Source organism: Cuculus canorus, chromosome 1, assembly GCF_017976375.1.
Source record: "Cuculus canorus isolate bCucCan1 chromosome 1, bCucCan1.pri, whole genome shotgun sequence".
Classification (NCBI taxonomy): Eukaryota; Metazoa; Chordata; class Aves; order Cuculiformes; family Cuculidae; genus Cuculus; species Cuculus canorus.
In genome coordinates, this window is record NC_071401.1 from 85,094,368 (window position 1) to 85,112,598 (window position 18,231).

The 18,231-nt window shown below is 40.0% G+C and overlaps 1 protein-coding gene and 1 long non-coding RNA gene across 4 annotated transcripts in view; one reads left to right on the forward strand and one right to left on the reverse strand.

The window, feature by feature from the left end:
- IL1RAPL1 (interleukin 1 receptor accessory protein like 1) overlaps positions 1–18,231 on the forward strand; it is a 697,071-nt gene that overhangs the window by 187,672 nt on the left and 491,168 nt on the right. The window lies entirely within an intron of this gene.
- LOC128850917 (uncharacterized) lies at positions 1,109–6,041 on the reverse strand. The gene is made up of 4 exons (XR_008448152.1): positions 5,913–6,041; positions 4,262–4,739; positions 2,975–3,919; positions 1,109–2,041 (listed from the first exon to the last, which is right to left on the reverse strand). It is a non-coding gene; the product is annotated as an uncharacterized LOC128850917 (long non-coding RNA).

The window sequence follows — 18,231 nt, forward strand, 5'->3', positions numbered from 1 at the left end:
CACAGCAAAGATGAAGTAAAATTGAAAATGTTTGAATCAGTCTATTTACCTTTTTGTGACTTTTAGTATGAGATTATTGGTGACCTCCCGTCTTCTTTAGTGGTCTCCTACTCTCTTTCACTTCTTCTGTGGACAATGTTGCTGGTTCTTTTGGAAGTTCATGTTCTTCTGCCCTGTGCCTTTTTTGCCTCTCTTTTACTTGTCTTTTCTCAGTATTCCAATTTGTCTTGGTAATCTTCTTTAGAAAGGTAAACATGTCCTAGCTTCCTTGATTGGAAAGGAAGAACAACTGACCCAACATCTCCCCAGTGACGACATCATTCCTTTTGTTGCTTTAATCACTCAAGTTTATGGAACATTAATTTTAATGTACTTCTGGAGCTCCTCCTTTCATCCCCACCCAGTCCCCCTCCTATCTTTTGTTCCTCGCACACTACTCAACTGACCTTTCTTTCCATGTAATAGAACCATTACTTCAGTCTCACCATTCTCCTTGCTTTCAGCACAACTGAACACACTTTTCTTGTCTTATTTCATAGCTTCTGAACTTTTGTTTTCCTTAAATTTTCCCTTCTCCAGTCACTCCTCTAGTATGTCCTCATATGTTAAAAATGGTTGTGCATTAATCACGTTTCTGTAAAAACTTGAAAAATATATGCAGCAAATATATTTATAATGTAGTTAAAGTATAAAGATAGTAATAACCGCCTCCTATGTTATAGGTATGGGAAAGATTTGCCTTATAAAGAAATGCCTTCTCAAAGCACCTTTCTAAGCTGAGTTAAAATTCAGTATTTTCATCCTTGTATCTTGTAATTAAATAAAAGCTTACAAATTCACTATTAAAAATATTTTTACCTACCTTAAAGGACTTTTTTTGTGCAAGATTGTCATCACAGAGTAAAATATCCCAACACTGTATTATTTTACTTAATTCTGTTTTTCACATCTGTGATCAAAATATGCAATCTGGAGATTCCTAAGGCTGAGAAAGCAACCAAGAAAGAGGAGTCTAGTTTTTTTTTTTTGCTTTAGTACTTTTATTGAATGAATATTATTTAATAAGAAATATTAAACTAATAATATACTCCACAAAACACTCGCTTGACTGATTGACAGCAGAACCTGAAAGCATCTCAGGCCCCGCATTCCTTGAGAAAGTCTTCCTGAGGCATACATAGACAGTGTTTTATTCAAACAAAGTAATTTATTGGCATCTTTGTGGTCCCTCTCGTGGTGTTAACAGAGGCCTCTTGTGCAAGGCTCCTTGCAGCCGCAACTTCCGTGCCTTCCTGCTCAATGCCTGGAAAGTGAGCTGGACTGCAGGCCTTGCATCATGCAGAACTACTTTTACTGAACAATCTAAGCTAGGCAAAAAACATCTGTCTACCTTATAACGTCTACCAGGACTATCCTCTATGTCCTACGTATCAAAGCTACTGCATGTTGAAAATCCACACCCGCTTCAAACAGACACAGCAGTGCCTCGCAGGCATCTTTCCCATGCTACTCAGTCAGCCATCACTGTCACGGTCCTTGTGTGCCTTCACATCTTTAGAGGCATTGCTTTTCCACATGGCTTGATGCAGCCAAGCAGGAAGTTGTGCTTGTGTGGATCTTGGCAAATGCAGCTTATGCAGAGGTACATCATGACCCAAAGTATCATAAATGTCTGATTAATCATCCTCCTGAGACACACTCCTCCATAGCCTCCTCCTCACTGTTCCAGCTCCCCTACAGGCTGCTGCTGTTAGTCTCTGTGTCTCTGCGTGTGTGGCCTGTAGAATGCATAGAGCACAGGCATGACTAGGATTTCAGAAAGCACAAAGACCCAAATAATACGGGAGACAGTAAGGAGCATGCCTTCATGTTCGTCTGGCTCCTGGCTCGTCAGTTCCACCTCCTCCAGCCAAGACATAGTCCAATCTCTATAGTGCCATTGGGGGTCTTCAACATCTCTGAAAGAGCTATAGCCTGCTCCCAGTGCACGCTGCACGACGCCCAAGAGGATCAGGATGTGGGTGATATCCACAGCCATAGCCTGTAGAAGCAGAGAGAGAAAACGTTCAGCAGGGCTAGCAGGGAGGAAGATGACAGCTGGAGCAGTGGGGAGAGGAGACCAATGGGCCTGGGGAGAGGTGGTGAGGGAGCTCAGAGGCAGCAAGTGGAAGGTTTATGAGTGGTTTGAGGAGGGGAACATATTCTTGCAGCCTTCCAGGCTCCTCTGCACCAGCCCTAAAAACTGCTCTTGCCCTGCCCAACGTGTTCCTCCCAGTGGCTGTGCCCTCCCCCCAGCCTTAGAAATGCCCTGGGGGCCAGCAGTTAGTCCTCGGACCTTACCCAGCCCAGCCTCCCTCCCAGTAGATGTATTGCTTTACTTAATTCTGTTTTTCCCATCTGTTATCTTATTTTTTCTACACAAAATCAGTCAAATTCCCTCTCCCCAGAGACCTGGATACCTAATAAGGCCTGTTTCTGCCATGTCTCCAATGATTAAATCTTTTTGCATTTTAGTAACACTTGTGAACCTGAGAACGAAATATGCAGTGTGGAGATTCGGAAGGCTGAGAAAGCAAACAAGAAAGAAAAGTCTAATTTTTTTTCCCTTTAGTATTTTTATGAATGATTATTATTTAAAAACAAATTATACACTAATCAGTTCACTTATTTTAATGCCTAAGTAGCAGATGAAAACCAGAGAGAATGTGTAAGGGTGCAATATTAAGCCATGATCCCCTTCAATCTGGAACGCTTGCAAGCATTCAGATATAATGACGGTGATCACAGTATCAGATCAGAGGTAGACAGATGTCTTAGTTTTAAAACGTGTGACACAACAAAACCAATCAGCCAGTGAACAACACAAGCAAAGCACAAGTTTGTTGCTCTCTTATTCAGAAAAACACTTAAGCACACTGTACAAGTCCTTGGACATGGGGAACCAATTCCCAAAGTTATAGAAATGAATCCCGACCTGTTTGGATCACAATGTGATTCCTGAAAACAATCCAGGTCACTCAGATGCAGTCCGGCACGCACACTGTAAGGGAACAGGAGGGAGGCAGGGAAGAAGAGAGAAAAAGGAAAGGAAAGAACTCAACACATAGACAGCAGCAGCGGCTTTTTTCAGGCCGCGTGGTCCCGGCCGGTCTGATTGAAGTGATGGTCGTGAGAGAGACAGCGAGAGAGCAGTGTAGCGCGAGTGCTGCCTGCCTCCATGCGAATTCTTTTCATAAGGGCCGTCCAGCCCCCCGCCCCCATCAGCACGTGTTGGGGGGTCTTTGCCACGTGTCTTTTCAGAAGGGTCTGGCTCAGGCAGTCCGGCGGGGGGTGTCAGTCCGGGCATCGCTGGCTACTGCAGCACCTCCTGCTGTGGCAGCCACCTCTGGGGCTGGAGCTCAGCCAAGCCGGGAGGGTACTGTCCACTCCTGCGCTACCCACTCCTGCACTAGCCCTTCATGTAGCCCGGCACCACAGACAGGCTGGCCCCACAAAGCACCCAAAAGGACAGTCTTCAGAAAAAACGTTCAAGGCAAATAAAGAAACATAGTTGGGCTCCAGAGTCTTTGGTCAAACAAGGTAATTTATTAGCATCTTTGTGGTTGCTCTCGTGGTGGTTGAAACTGTTGTCAGCTTCTGTTTCTCTGCCTGTGGTGCCCGTGGAACCCATAGAGCAGAAGAATGATCAGGACTTTGGCAAACACCAAAACCACAAGATGTGGGAGGCAGTGAGGAGCATGCCTTCATGTTTGTCTGGCTCCTGGCTCCTCCGTTCCATCTCCTCCAGCCAAGACATCATCCAATCTTCATAGTGCCATTGGGGATCTTCAGCATCTCTAAAAGAGCTATAACCCACTTGGTGTGCATACTGCACAACGCCCACGAGGATCAGGATGTATGTGATGCCCACAGCCGTGGCCTGTAGGAGCAGAGAGAGAAGAGGTTCAGCAGAGTGAAGTCAGAGGGAGATGACGTCTGGGGCAGTGGGGAGAGGAGACCAATTGGCCTGGGGACAGGTGGGAGAGGTGGTGAGAGAGCTCAGAGGCAGCAAGTGGAAAGTTTATGAGTGGTTTGAGGAGGGGTAGATATCCTTGCTGCCCCCCAGACTCCTCTGCACCAGCCCTAAATGCTATTCTCACTTTTCCCAAGGTGCTCCTTACAGTGGCTGTGCCCTCACCCCAGCCTCAGAAATGCCCTGGGGGCCAGCAGTTAGTCCTTGGCCCTTACCAGGCCCAGCCTCCCTCCTACCTGCCCCACTCACCGCTGTCCTGAGGTGTACTGCTGCAGCAGTACTGGTGTCTGGAACTCCAAATGTAGGAGGAATCAAAGCTACTCCACGTTGTAGATCCACGCCAGCTTCAAACAAGCGCAGCAGTGCCTCGCAGGCATCTTTCCCACGCTGCTCAGTTGTGGACGAAGAAGTGTGGATGGCTGGTCTCAGTGGCATGAGCGGGCCATCACTGACGCTGTCCTTGTGTGCGTCACATCTTTAGAAGTGTTGCCCTTACACATGGTTTGATAAAGCCAAGCAGAAAATCGTTTTTAGGTGGGGCTTGGCAAACGCAGCAGAGGTCCCCACCTTGTCTAGAGGTACATCATCACCCAAGAGTGTCCTGAAGGTCTGGTTTCTCATCCTCCTGAGACACCCTCCTCCATGTCCTCCTCCATCACTTTCTCCTCACTGCTAGAACTGCTCTGCTGGGTGCTGCTGTCAGTCTCTGTGTCTTTGCCTGCGTGGCCTGTAGAACACGTAGAACAGAAGAATGATCAAGACTTCAGCAAAGTGCCGAAGAGTGCCCTCACCCCAGCCTTAGAAATGCCCTGGGGGCCAGCAGTTAGTCCTCGGACCTTGCCCAGCCCAGCCTCCCTCCCAGCAGACGTATTGCTTTACTTAATTCTCTGTTTTTCCCATCTGTGATCTTATTTTTTCTACACAAAATCAGTCCAATTCCCTCTCCCCAGAGACCTGGATACCTAATGAGGTCTGTTTCTGCCATGTTTCCAAAGATTAAACCTTTTTGCATTTCTAGTAACACTTGTGGTCTTGAGAACAAAATATGCAGTGTGGAGATTCAGAAGGCTGAGAAAGCAACCAAGAAAGAAAAGTCTATTTTTTTTCCTTTAGTATTTTTATGAATATTACTTAATAACAAATAATATATTAATTGAGTTCACTTAACGCTTAAGTAGCAAATGAAAACCAGAGAGAATGTGTAAGGGTGCAAAGTTAAGCCATGATCTCCTCCAATGTGGAAAGTAGCAAGCATTCAGATATAATGATCACAGTATCAAATCAGAGGTAGACAGATGTCTTAGTTTTAAAACGTGTGACAGAACAAAACCAATCAGCCAGTGAACAACACAAGTTAAGCTCATGTTTGTTGCTCTCTTATTCAGAAAATCACTTAAAACACACGGTACAAGTCCTTCAGCAGAGATCACAAACTAAAATAACTGGATGAATCCTTTTCTAACTGGGAGTTCATTTGAGTGCGACAAGGAGATTCCTTGTCCCACTCTGACACATTACGCTTCCAGAGGAGGCTGTTGGTTGCGTAGTGTGTCCCACCCGGGACCCACGAGCCACACGCTCACGTCTAGGTCTTTCTGGGGGCTGGGGTTCGTTTATCCATGCAGCCATCTGAAGGCCAACAAGGACACTCCCAGGGTGAAAATCAAAAGGGGTATTTATTCTGGCTCCGACAAACATGAACGGATCAAAATACTGGGGTGCACAGACGGGACATGGGGGAACGAATTCCCAAAGTTATAGAAACGAATCCCGACCTGTTTGGATCACGATGTGATTCCTGAAAACAACCCAGGTCACTCGGATGCAGTCCGGCACGCACACTGTAAGAGAACAGGAGGGAGGCAGTGAAGAAGAGAGAATAGGAAAGGAAAGAACTCACCACATAGACGGCGGCAGCAGCAGTTCTCGGGAACAGGTGGTCGAGGCAGCAGCGGTATTTTCCAGGCCGCGTGGCCAAGGCTGGTCAGACTGAAATTACGGCCGAGAAAGCAGTGGAGCGCGAGCGCCGTCTACCTATTTGCGAGTTCTTTTTATAAGGGCCGTCCGGCCCCCTCCTCCCCCTGCCCCCATCAGCACGTGTTGGGGGGGTCTTTGCCACGTGTCTTTCGGGAGGGTTCGGCTCAGGCAGTCTGGCGGGCAGAGGAAAAAGGCGGGAGGTTGGGGGAGGGGGGGGAGGAAGAAGGCGGGGGGTGTCAGTCCGGGCAGTGCAGCACGTCCCGCCGTGACAGCCACTTCTGGGGCTGGAGCTCAGCCAAGGCGGGAGAGCGCTACCCACTCCTGCACTGCTCCTTCACGTAGCCCGGCACCACAGACAGGCTGGCCCCACAAAGTGCCCAAAAGGGCAGTCTTCAGAAAAAAAGTTCAAGGCAAAGAAAGAAACATAGTTGGGCTCCAAAGTGTTTGGTCAAACAAGATAATTTATTGGCATCTTTGTGGTCGCTTTCGTGGTAGTAACAGAGGCCTCTTCTGCAAGGCTCCTTGCAGCTGCACCTTCCATGCCTTCCTGCTGAATGCCTGGAAAGCCAGCTGGACTGCAGACCTTGGGAAATGCAGAGCTATTTTTATTGAAAAGTCTAAACTACGCCGAGAAACAGCTATGTACATTATGAATGTCTACCAAGACTATCCTCTGTGTCTTATGTATTTCTGGGTACCTTTGGAGGTATTCCTCAGCCTGAGCTTGCGAGGCAGGCAGCCCTGTCTCTTGGCAGTGGAACAACGCAGCACATAAGTCCCAGGCCGGGGTCATCAAGAGCTGCAGCAAGCAGCGCTCACATGTAGAGGCAGAGGCGGCTGCCAAGGTCATACAGGAAGGACCCCAGACTACTCTTCAGCTCATCCTCAAGGTGCAGGAGGAATCAAAGCTACTCCATGTTGTACATCCACGCCGGCTTCAAACAAATGCAGCAGTGCCTCGCAGGCATCTTTCCCACGCTGCTCAGTTGTGGACGAAGAATTGTGGATGGCTGGTCTCAGTGGCATGAGCGGGCCATCACTGACGCTGTCCTTGTGTGCATCACATCTTTAGAAGCGTTGCCCTTACACATGGCTTGATGAAGCCAAGCAGAAAGTCGTTCTTAGGTGGGGCTTGGCAAATGCAGCAGACGTCCCCACCTTGTCTAGAGGTACATCATCACCCAAGAGTGTCCTGAAGGTCTGGTTTCTCATCCTCCTGAGACACCCTCCTCCATGTCCTCCTCCATGACTTTCTCCTCACTCTTAGAGCTGCTCTACTGGGTGTTGCTGTCAGCTTCTGTTTCTCTGCCTGTGGTGCCCGTGGAACCCATAGAGCAGAAGAATGATCAGGACTTTGGCAAACACCAAAACCACAAGATGTGGGAGGCAGTGAGGAGCATGCCTTCATGTTCGTCTGGCTCCTGGCTCCTCCATTCCATCTCCTCCAGCCAAGACATCATCCAGTCTTCACAGTGCCATTGGGGATCTTCAGCATCTCTAAAAGAGCTATAACCCACTTGGAGTGCATACTGCACAACGCCCACGAGGATCAGGATGTATGTGATGCCCACAGCCGTGGCCTGTAGGAGCATACTCTTTGTCTTTTTTTTTTTTAAGTGATTTTTAGCTATTATTATTCTTTTCTTGCAAGGTTTTAGGGATAGCTAGTTGGTTGGCTGGACAGCTGTTATACATTTGTAATAAAACACAAGTTTTTTCTCCCTAAACGTACCATGGGAATAGGTAGAAGAAAAAGGCAAACACAACATTCGTAAGCAGCCTCCTAAGGACATTGCTACAATGTAAAACCCGCCCTGAGTCTTAAACTTCTAAAAATGAAATTGTCACTGTCGTGCAGAAAAGAGATAAAGAAGAGCATTTGGGTTTGGAATTGGCTAGAGAGATTGAAGGTATAGATAAATATATAGGGCATAACTGCATAACCTGGAGAAAGGTCCTAGTATGACTTTGATGAGCAAGTAAAAAGCCATCTATATAAATTCATCCACTTTCATGCATACTTAACATTACTCTGCAGACCATGGAAACTCCTCTTCACTGGACTGGGATGTTATGGGGAATACCTTAGCGACACAAAATGCATATCTTTTAGAGTTACTCTTCGCAAATGTGAATACTGAATTACTCTTCAGTACTTCATAATTCCAAGAAAACTTTTGTAGCCATGTTAATTTTTTAGAAGAAAATAGGATTCTCAGCAAAAGGAGGTGATGACAGCCTGTATTTTTCACGTTTGACTATGTAACAAAAATCTATTAATTGCCTCTGTCGGTTATTAAAACAAGTAATCAAGATGCTCTGTGCATGTCTGTCAGGCTGACTGCCCTAATCAGGCTCAGCAAATTCAGTGAGTATTTTGCTAAGCTTAATTAAAATTCAGCCCTGCATTTGAGCAAGCCGCAGTGGTTTGGCAGGCCTTCAAAGGGCTATACTGCAGCACAACAATAAAAGTGGTAAAGGCACACCATAACAATAAATATAATGCTAATGTTTCCATTATTCATAAATCAGGTAGGAAGTTAGTCATTTAAGTATTTTCTGCTTTCTGTGGCGATAAAATTCAAATTTGTGGATTTTTCATTTTCAATCTCTGCAAACGTTATTCTTGCCAACATACCATTTTATAGCTCTAATGAATTGAAATTAAATACTTCTAACACTTAAGAACAATACTCGATATACTTTATTCACAATGCTGAGAGAACTGCACATGGTTTTATTACTCATGGATTAAAAATTGAAAAATGGGACTTTTGCTTTCAGTGGCAATGCCGTTGGACCTTTAGTGGGTAATACATTGGCTTGATCAGTCACTCCTTCAGGTATCCTCTTTATCTACTGTACTGGACTATATAGCCCCAGCTCTAAGTTTCTCCTAGCATTGTATAAATTAAAGTTCTTCAGCATTAGACATGTAATGGAGTCTTCCCTGAAATTACTTAAATTTTGATTTATAAACAAGATTTTATCTTTATAAATACTTGGGGGGTTTTGTTACAAAATCCCAGCTGTTCCCCTCATATCTTAAGTATCTTTGGAATGTTTATTCATTACGCCTCATGAAAAATGTTATTTAGACCATATTTCTTCAGAATTATAATTTATTTTTGAAGAATAATTCTTTATGATCACTTTGAATGGCTAAGGGTCTCCATCAGGAACCATATACAGCATATTCTTGTGTCTTGTACTTCATGACAATGCCATTATCCTTGTCTTACTAGCTTTGTAACATGGTATGCACTACTGATATTTTAATATTTTGTTTGCTTTCTTGGCGAACACTGCATTGACAGTCAATCTTGGCTGAAGATTTATTATTTTTTGCCTTCTAAAAGTGAACTTCTGGAACAGTTAGGCCTTTCTTTGTCTTCTGTGACAAAATAAATTGACACCTATACTAAGAGATTTTTATTGTACCATTGAAAGAGCAAACTTTGGCAAACAAAGCCATTTTTCAGCAACTAGAGACAGCAAAAAAGTAGAAAACACTAAAAGCTGAAGCAAATAGTCGTCACTTTTGATCAGTATTTCTAAATCAGATTTTTGTCATAGGTAAGAAACTGTGGGGATATTTAGAAAGGAAAAAAGCTGATTTAGAAATGGAGTGATTGAAATATCACAAAGCAGAGACACGTATTCCTAGCTTTTGATATATTGATCACTTAAATGTTTAGTATTTACTAAAATTCACTAACTGTATAGTGACTTGTACAATAAGAATCATAAGTGTTTTGCAAGATAAATAAAAATCCACATGAATGCATAATAATAAAAAACTATACCTAAGAGTAAGAACAGTATGAAAATAGTTTTTCATGGGCAGATTAGAGATTCTCATATAAATTCTTTGACTGAATGAGATTAGAAAAGCTGTTCAGTAAAATAACATGCTCCTAATAAACAGAGGATAAAGTGGGGTCCTTATTTACATGAACTCCATATACCTTGACACAGCAGAACAAGTAAGCATGAAACTTCTTTGCATTTTCATGGGAGTGGATAACCTATCTGCCATTTTTTTTTCGTTTCTATTTTCTGCAAATCTAATCTGGACTTTGTTAAATGACAGCCTTTGATATTCTTAAACAGACTTGCAGAGCATAGATCTTTTGCTAGGTAACTGTTCAGCTGTCAGTCACTAGCTGTTACTCCTTTCCCCCTTCAGTCTTACTGTTGCACAGTCTTAGGAATATTTCCAAAACCAACTTACAATGGACATTTAGGGTATTCCAGGGGATTGTAAAAGGACTAAAAAGGGATTGCAGAGTTTATGTTGGCTTTTTTTGTGTTTTTTTTTTTTTGTCTTCTTGTTGTTATTTTGCCTAGAAGTGTAGGAAAGGAATCTGTTAAATGAGAAAAATGAGTAAGCATCCAAGTGCTATAAGATTATGAGTGCTGCCTACAAACTGTGACTAAACATTTAATTCAGATTAAAAAATGTCCTGCATCTTTCAGTATTTTTTTCCATGAGTCATGACAAAGAATACAAAGACCCATAAATATTTAGGAATGAAGTTCTTTCTAACTCCTTTTCCTAAATCGCCTCCTGATAGCATTTACAATTATTCACGATCATCAAAAGGATCACTGTGTTGCGAGATTTTTCTTCATAAGAGCAAAGACTCAAAAAGAGTAAGGTTTTTAAAAATAAATCTTACCTCAGTTCTCTTTATGCCTTGAGAGAGACATGAAATGAATTGTGACAGTCATGTTAAATATTAAATATTGGCCAATAGTATATTAGAATGTTTTCACAGATTAATGTGACTATTTTTGCACATTTATTCAGAAAAGTTTGTTATGGAATTAACATAAGTGTAAAATAACCTGTAATTTCCTTTTCACCGATTACTGGCATAATATTAGGTTGGAAGTTCTGCTTGCTCAGATGAAATCACTTTCTATAAATCATATTAAATACATTAGGATGAAATTTTAAAATAGTGCAGTTCAAAGAAGTTGAAAAAGATTGTTCAAATAGTTCAGTGGAGAGATGATTTTAGCATTCTGACGTGATCAAATCAATCTTGAAATAGTATTTTTATTACTTATGGCATCAGGACTCTTCTTTTAAAAGTCAACAAGGAGACATTAGTGGAATTGAGAAATAGAGTTAGATCTAGCATTTAATACAGGTGTAGTAAAACAGTCAGTTTTACACATACATATGTGTAACAAGTAAACTGAGAGACTGTTGCATTTAATTAGACTTCCTTTACACCAGAATGTAGCACCATATAAAGAGCAGTGTCACTGATGGAGTTTCTTCAAGATCTTTCTGTACTGAATCTTTCTGAAATCAACCATGGTTACTGTATATTTGCGTTTAATTTTAAACAACAGAGGATTGCTTCATTGTGCCAAACTAAATGTATCTGGTATTCAAGTCTCTCCTCTGCTGGCATCTGGACGGGAGGCTTCTTGGAAATCCCAGACAGAAAATAGAAACCAGAACATGTGTTTAATTTTTTTTCTTCCCCCCCTCCCTTCTTCTTCTTTCCCAACCCTTCTCTTTCTGTATCTGTACTGGAAAAAAAAAAAAAAAAAAAAAATAAAGAGTACTACTCCTTTTTACAAACATGCAAAAAGTTCTTTTTTTAGAGACTTGCAGTCTGTCTTTATTCTTGTATTTCAAATCTTAATGATACATACTATTGTTATAGACTCGTGCTTACTTGTGTGATACTAACATCAAGTTTTAACTGTGATTCAAGCAGAGATGAGTATTTAGATCTTTACTTACAGCCACATATTCTTGTAGAATTGTTGTGTAAAAGTGAAGAACTAAGGGCACAAAATACTACAATGGTCAAAACCTAATATAAGAAATTGCACATTGTTAGTAGTGCCTCTGCTAAGTTGTTGAAAGCTGTGGAGTCTAACTACTGCATTGTACTGATGCGTCTCTTTTGCCGTAAGCCTTTCAGCTTGATTCTTTCTAACTGCAATGTGATAGGTACTGAATAAGTGATTAACAATTCACATCTGAAGGATCTGTTGCGACTAAGGCCTGCTTATGCCGGAATGTGCATAAGAATAAAACCTTCTGAAGAAGTAAAATCAATTCATAGTAAAACTAATAAATGACTACACCATATATACATTTTCTTTGCTTGAATGTTAGATAAATTGCATTTCTAACCACAGAAATGACTTACTTTGTTTTAAGTGCTCATAATTTCTTTGGGTTTTTTTTTTTTTCCTTCTATGACTGCTGTAGCTGTCATGTTTTAAATGGTTTGTTTCTACCAATCAGATGTCCAGGTTTTCCATAGTAATGACATAAAACAACAAATCCCAAAACATTTTATCAATTTGTGAGGCTTTTTTATTCTCTCTGGCTGCTTTTGTGAAAAATTAGAAAAAAAATCATAACTAGTAATGCTCTCTAGCTTTTGTGGTACATTTTTGTCTGGGATTAAGAGATATAGGCCCTTGCAAATTATGAAGGAAAAACAGCATAAGCCTTATGGCTACGTTTCGTTTTCTTCTTAGGTATCATTTTAACTTTACTTTGTCTGAAGAGACCTTTTTAGAAAAGCTAAACTAGGAAACTAAAGGAAACTTACTTTAGGGAACTAAAGAAGAAATGGAAAAGAAATTAAATTATCTGGTACTATGTCAAATCTGTAATCTGGTGTGCAAGCACAAGTGAAGAAGTCAGATTTTTACCTTTTGGTCAATGCTGTAGGTGTATATCACCTTAAAACAATAGGGCAGCCACCATCAGCAAGTTCTCAGAGCTGACTGGCTGCAAGCAAATCGTCACTCACAGCTGGCATTAGTATAAATCACCACTATAACCCAGCCAAAAGATGAAGATTTTGAATGACAGTTTTATGATTACTGGCACCTTTAATTTCCAGTATAATTCAAAATAGCTAATAGCTAAACTTTCCAATCTCCATTACAGTGCTGGGAAATGATGGTGACTGTTAGTATAGTAGTTTAATAATAGTTAATGATAGTTTAAAGTTTAAAGAAAAATTACAGTTGATAGAAGCTGGAAGTTGTTCCACTAACATTCACTGTTGGAGCAGCAATTTATATTTTGTATTTTTTCTTCTTTCTGAAATGACAAGAACAATAATGAACTAAAGTCTGAATGAGACAAAAAAAATGGAAATTGTTCCCACAACACTCACATATGATATAGGAAAGTAAGAAAGAGGGATGTGTAGTGAAAAGTTCTGCCAGTCAGGGCCATGAATGCCTATTGTTTATAAGGTGGTGGTGGTTGTTGTTGTTATTATTATTATTATTAAATAAAAAATAAGTTGCTTGCTTGTGGTTGGTTTGATAGTTGGTTTCTTTTCAGATAAAAAATCCTGCATTTTTGTATGGTTAAAACAGAAGAGAATGCATAGCACAGTAATAGAAAAAAAACTTCAAGTAAAGATCATGGGTGAAGCAGTATGTAAATACTTGAAACAGTTTGAGTCTTTCAACATCTACGGTTTAATAATGCCCATACCAGTGCTTGAGAGTATTTTTATGGACTTCAGAAAAATATATATCTCTTCCTAAAATTCTACTGTATATGCTGTATGGTTTTTTTTTTCTCTTATTTTGGGAATTACATTTTCCAGAGAGCAAAAGGGAAGAGAATTGTTTCACAGTGAGTTCTGTATGGCTTTAAACTTTACAACTTTGCTGAAACACATGGACAAGTGCAGAAAGTTAAGTTATTGTATAGCCTTTGAAACCAAGAACATGTCAAACTGACTACATTCATCCACTTTTTCTTGTGCCTTCTGTTTAATGCTAGCATGTCCATACACTTAAAGAAAAATGATAAAGCTGTATAAATTTATCTTGGCTCATGTATTTATGGAAAATGTGTTGCTATAGATTTCTGTATGGCATTAGGTCTGTGGCCCTATATAATAAGCGTCTAGAGAGCCATAAAAAAAAGGAATTTGTCTTTTTACTTTGTTGATCACACAATTTGTGATAAATAAGTGCTTTGAAAATTTTCTGGCTGATTGAAGTGGGTTTTGACACATGAGATTAAAATTACATTGATAGCAATATCAGTATAGAAAAGTATCTGTAAACACTCTTTATGCATTTGTTTCCCAGTAGTTTCACAAACTGGTAAGCTGGCATGTCTCCATATGCTACTTTGTTTCTGAAGTTATTTTCTTATCCAGAATCACTTTTAACTTCTGGTTAAAATAAATATATCAAAAAATTCTTCAGTGTTATGAGGAAAATATGTGCGAAGAAGGCAAGTAATGTGGCTGTTTTCATGACACACCCAGTAGAAAACTTAATGACTGTAAGAGTATATAATGAGATTCATGGATTTTTTTTCAGGAGTACTAGTATTACTATACAGTGCAAATCCTACATATCTCCTGAGGTAGTATAGCATCACAAGTCTTTATCTGGAATCCTTCATGTATGATTGTGCCTTATGGACATAAACGTGAAGAAAGAGTGATCTGTAACTTTATGGATCTCACTGTGTTGGGCCACCAACTAACCCTTACACAAGAGTGTGATGAGCTGATACAGTGAGTGTTGATCTGATCCTAAATATGCTTCTTGTCTGGGAGATGTTAAAATATATCTTGTTGGTGTAGGAAACCTAGATAAACTGTTAGTGATTCACATAAAGCTCCTTGATAAACAAGACAAAGCTGAATCTCAGTCTTTTGATTGACTTAAAATTATGAACAAATATGAAATCATAGATTTTATTAAATTATTAATACTGTTAAGTATTTTTTTTATATATTTACAAAACAGCTGCTTAAATTTTAAGTTTTATTGGTCTTTCAGTTAGAGCCTCTTGATGTAAGTAGCTCACTTGCAATAAAAAAATGTACGAGGCATATAAATTTTGACTATATCAAATAGACTGCCTTCAGAAAGTGATTACCAGGAATTAATTTAATATTACATCTTTGCTGTAGATTCCAAAATCACATAAGCAAACATTAGTTGATATGTATGTCAAACTTCAGGTTTTGTTGAGTTTTAGGAAAAGCTCTTCCATCCACATTTGCCTTCAATCTTCATTTAGTATTCTGTTCATTTTCAATTTTAATTGCCACTTTATGGTTTGCAAAGATGGTGTGCAGCTGTAAAATACTACACTTTATTGCAGCAAGAGGAATATTTATCTGAATGGATACATTACGGCTACGCTAAAGAATGGGCCTATTTTACTTTATCAGCAACTAAGGGGAAGGTTAATGGCTATGATATATGTTTTACGTTCTGTGTGAAACACAGAGTATTCTGCACTCTTAAGATTTACAGTGTGGAAGACAAAGACAAAATGTGTGCTATTCCAAGCACTCTCCTAACAACATACTGTAAACTCAGGAATTAACTTCAAAACCAGTAAGTATGTTAAAACAACATTAATACTTGAAAATAATTTCTTGTAATGATATCTTTTTTTTAAGCTTACGTGGATGGGAAGGCCTTATACATTATCTGGATCTCCTAAATAAGTAAAGAATGCCAGTAACAAGGATGTTTTTTATATTTATTGTATTTCCATCAATAATGCAACAGGAATCAGAAACAGAGTCATACTAAAATGAAGTGTGGGGTTTTTTGTTTTTTGGTTTTTTTGAGAAAGAATTGGTACCTTCAGGAAGTATATCATAATCCTTTAGCATTCTATGAGGGAGTCTCCTCTGTTCAGCAGACAGACCAGATCTCATCTTAGGGCTACATGAATGCAGTGATAAATATCAGGCATAAGGGAGATAATCAGCTGTTGGCTTTTCCATCCTTTCTGTCCTGTGGCTGAAAGGAAACACAGTGGGTGACATCCCATCCCACTGGGCCAGTGTCCCCCAGTGACTGTTAACTGAACCACTGTTGGACTGCTACCGTTCTGGTAGGACACATTGTGGTGCTTTTCAGTATAGGAATAATTAGGATTACGTCCATTAAAGATTCTATATTCCTGAAAGCTAGTGATAGTACCTATAGAGTCTAATCACTAGAACAAAATTCAGATCTCTGTTTAGAGAACAGTGTCATACATGGCACAGGAATGGTTGACCATATTATAGTAAGATCATAAAGCAGCAAAAAGCTAATTGAGAACTGTTCAAACTTAGTCAGGAACTGTCCACTAAGACACAAATTTGATATGCATTTCTGGAATTCCTTTTTTTTTTTTTCTTTTTCCCATCATCTAGATAGCTCCTTTATATGGCTTGAACTTTCATCCGGGAGACTTGGATTATGTATCTGTTACGTGGAAGGGATTTCATTCCCCATCTGTACAAAAAGAGGTACTCTGCATCTCCCCTGTGCAGCTCTCCTCTGCTGGAGAAGAAGAGAAGTTTCATTAGCCTAGGAAGAGAATAGGGAAAAGGGACTGGCCTCTATGCAGGGATGCAATGAAGAAAGCTAAGGCCCGCTTGAAATTCAATTCAATCTGACAAGGGATGTCAAGGACAACAAGAAGGGCTTCTTCAAGTACATAGGTGGTGAAAGGAAGACTAGGGAAAATGTGGGCCCGTTGCTGAATGAAGTGGCTGCCCTGGTGACTGCCTTCTTTGCTTGAGTCTTTACTGCTAAGGCCAGCCCTCAGGAATCACAGAATCTGGAGGAAAGAGAGAAAGTCTGGTCTAGGAGCACCGGTTTTGAGATCATTGAAGCACTTCAGATTATTCTCATGATATGGTAATCAGATCATGGTTTTCTTTTTGCCAGATAATCAGCTGCCATAAACTGGACTACCCTTTATATCTGCGGCAGAGAACCTGCCCATGAACTTTCAGATGGTTTAGTAGGACAGTTCTTATGCATTGTGGGTGCATGAAAGAGTTGGAACCATTATAACATCTTAGTAAATAATTTGATAGATTTTCATGTTTCAAAATGTAAAAGTTTGTTCTGAGAAGTGAAAAGAATGATACCACTAGGTTCCTATTGATACCTATTACCTGGAAGAGTTTGTACATTGAACTCTGTGACTTTCTGATTCGCATAAAAGAGTAATTGAGAGGTCAACAGATTGAGATTATTTAGTCACTTATATGTCGTTTATCCATCTGTCATTTACAATAAATAGCTATAATAGCTAAAATGCTAAAATGAGGGGGTCAATGTGGGAAGCAACTGACAGCTTTGGCTGTAGGAGCAACTCTGAGTTTCTACCTTATCTGCTCTTCATTTTTAGGAAAACTTCACAGTTCTTGTGTCTCAGCTTTACTTTTACAGACCAAATTATTACTAAAAAAACTCTTCTAATCATGTACTCTACAATTAATACTGTGTTCAAAGAATCATAAAATCATAGAATAGTTTAGGTTGGAAAAACCTTTAAAGTTCATTTAGTAAAAACCCCTGTGCAGTGACGAGGGACATCTTCGACTAGATCAGGTTGCTCAGTGCCCCATCCAACCTGAACTTGAGTGTTTCCAGACATAGATCATCTACCACATCTTTGAGCAACGTGTTCCAGTGTTTCCTCTCCCTCATTGTAAAAGATTTTTTCCTTATATCTAATCTGAATGCACATTCTGAAGAAGTCATATCCACTAATTTGTGGCTGCTGTACATAAATTGAATATAGTGATTAACTTAATAAATATTTAAGAAGTGAAGGTGAAGTTCCCATCAATCAATACATGCTTCATTTTAAAACTTCTCAAAAATAAAATTAAGTTTTATAAGAATTCATGGAGAAATGGCTCCTAGAATGCTACTTTCATATAAAAACTAATAACAGGTGTTAGGTACCAGAGACAGGTGTAATGCAATTAGCTTAGTGCCATACACAGACCCTTCTTTCATCCTGCTCCAGCTGCTTAACACTATACATGTATTTCCCAGTGTGACAGGTGGCTCTTCCTACAGTATATTTTTTATTTTGTGGTAGCTACAGAATGTCCTTTCCTTTTATCTAGAAGGAAATGGGGTATTTAAAGATTCAGTTGTCTTTGTAGATTCTGGTGACATAAAGACTTCCTTTTTCTCTGCATATTTTAGCATCTATTCTACTATCTTTTGAGGGGATATGTTGCCATGATATTTGCTTAAGAACAAATTCACTGCCAAGAAACTGTTTGGGGGGTTGTTTGTTTGTTAGTTATCATTTGCTTGTTTTATTGCTAAATTCATTCTCTGTTGAAATACTCTCTGATTTTGGTAGATCTGATATCTGTATAGCTTAAATTGATGGCATGATTCCCCAGAAATGTAGATTTAGATACTTCTTTGTGGAAACTGTGTTCCTC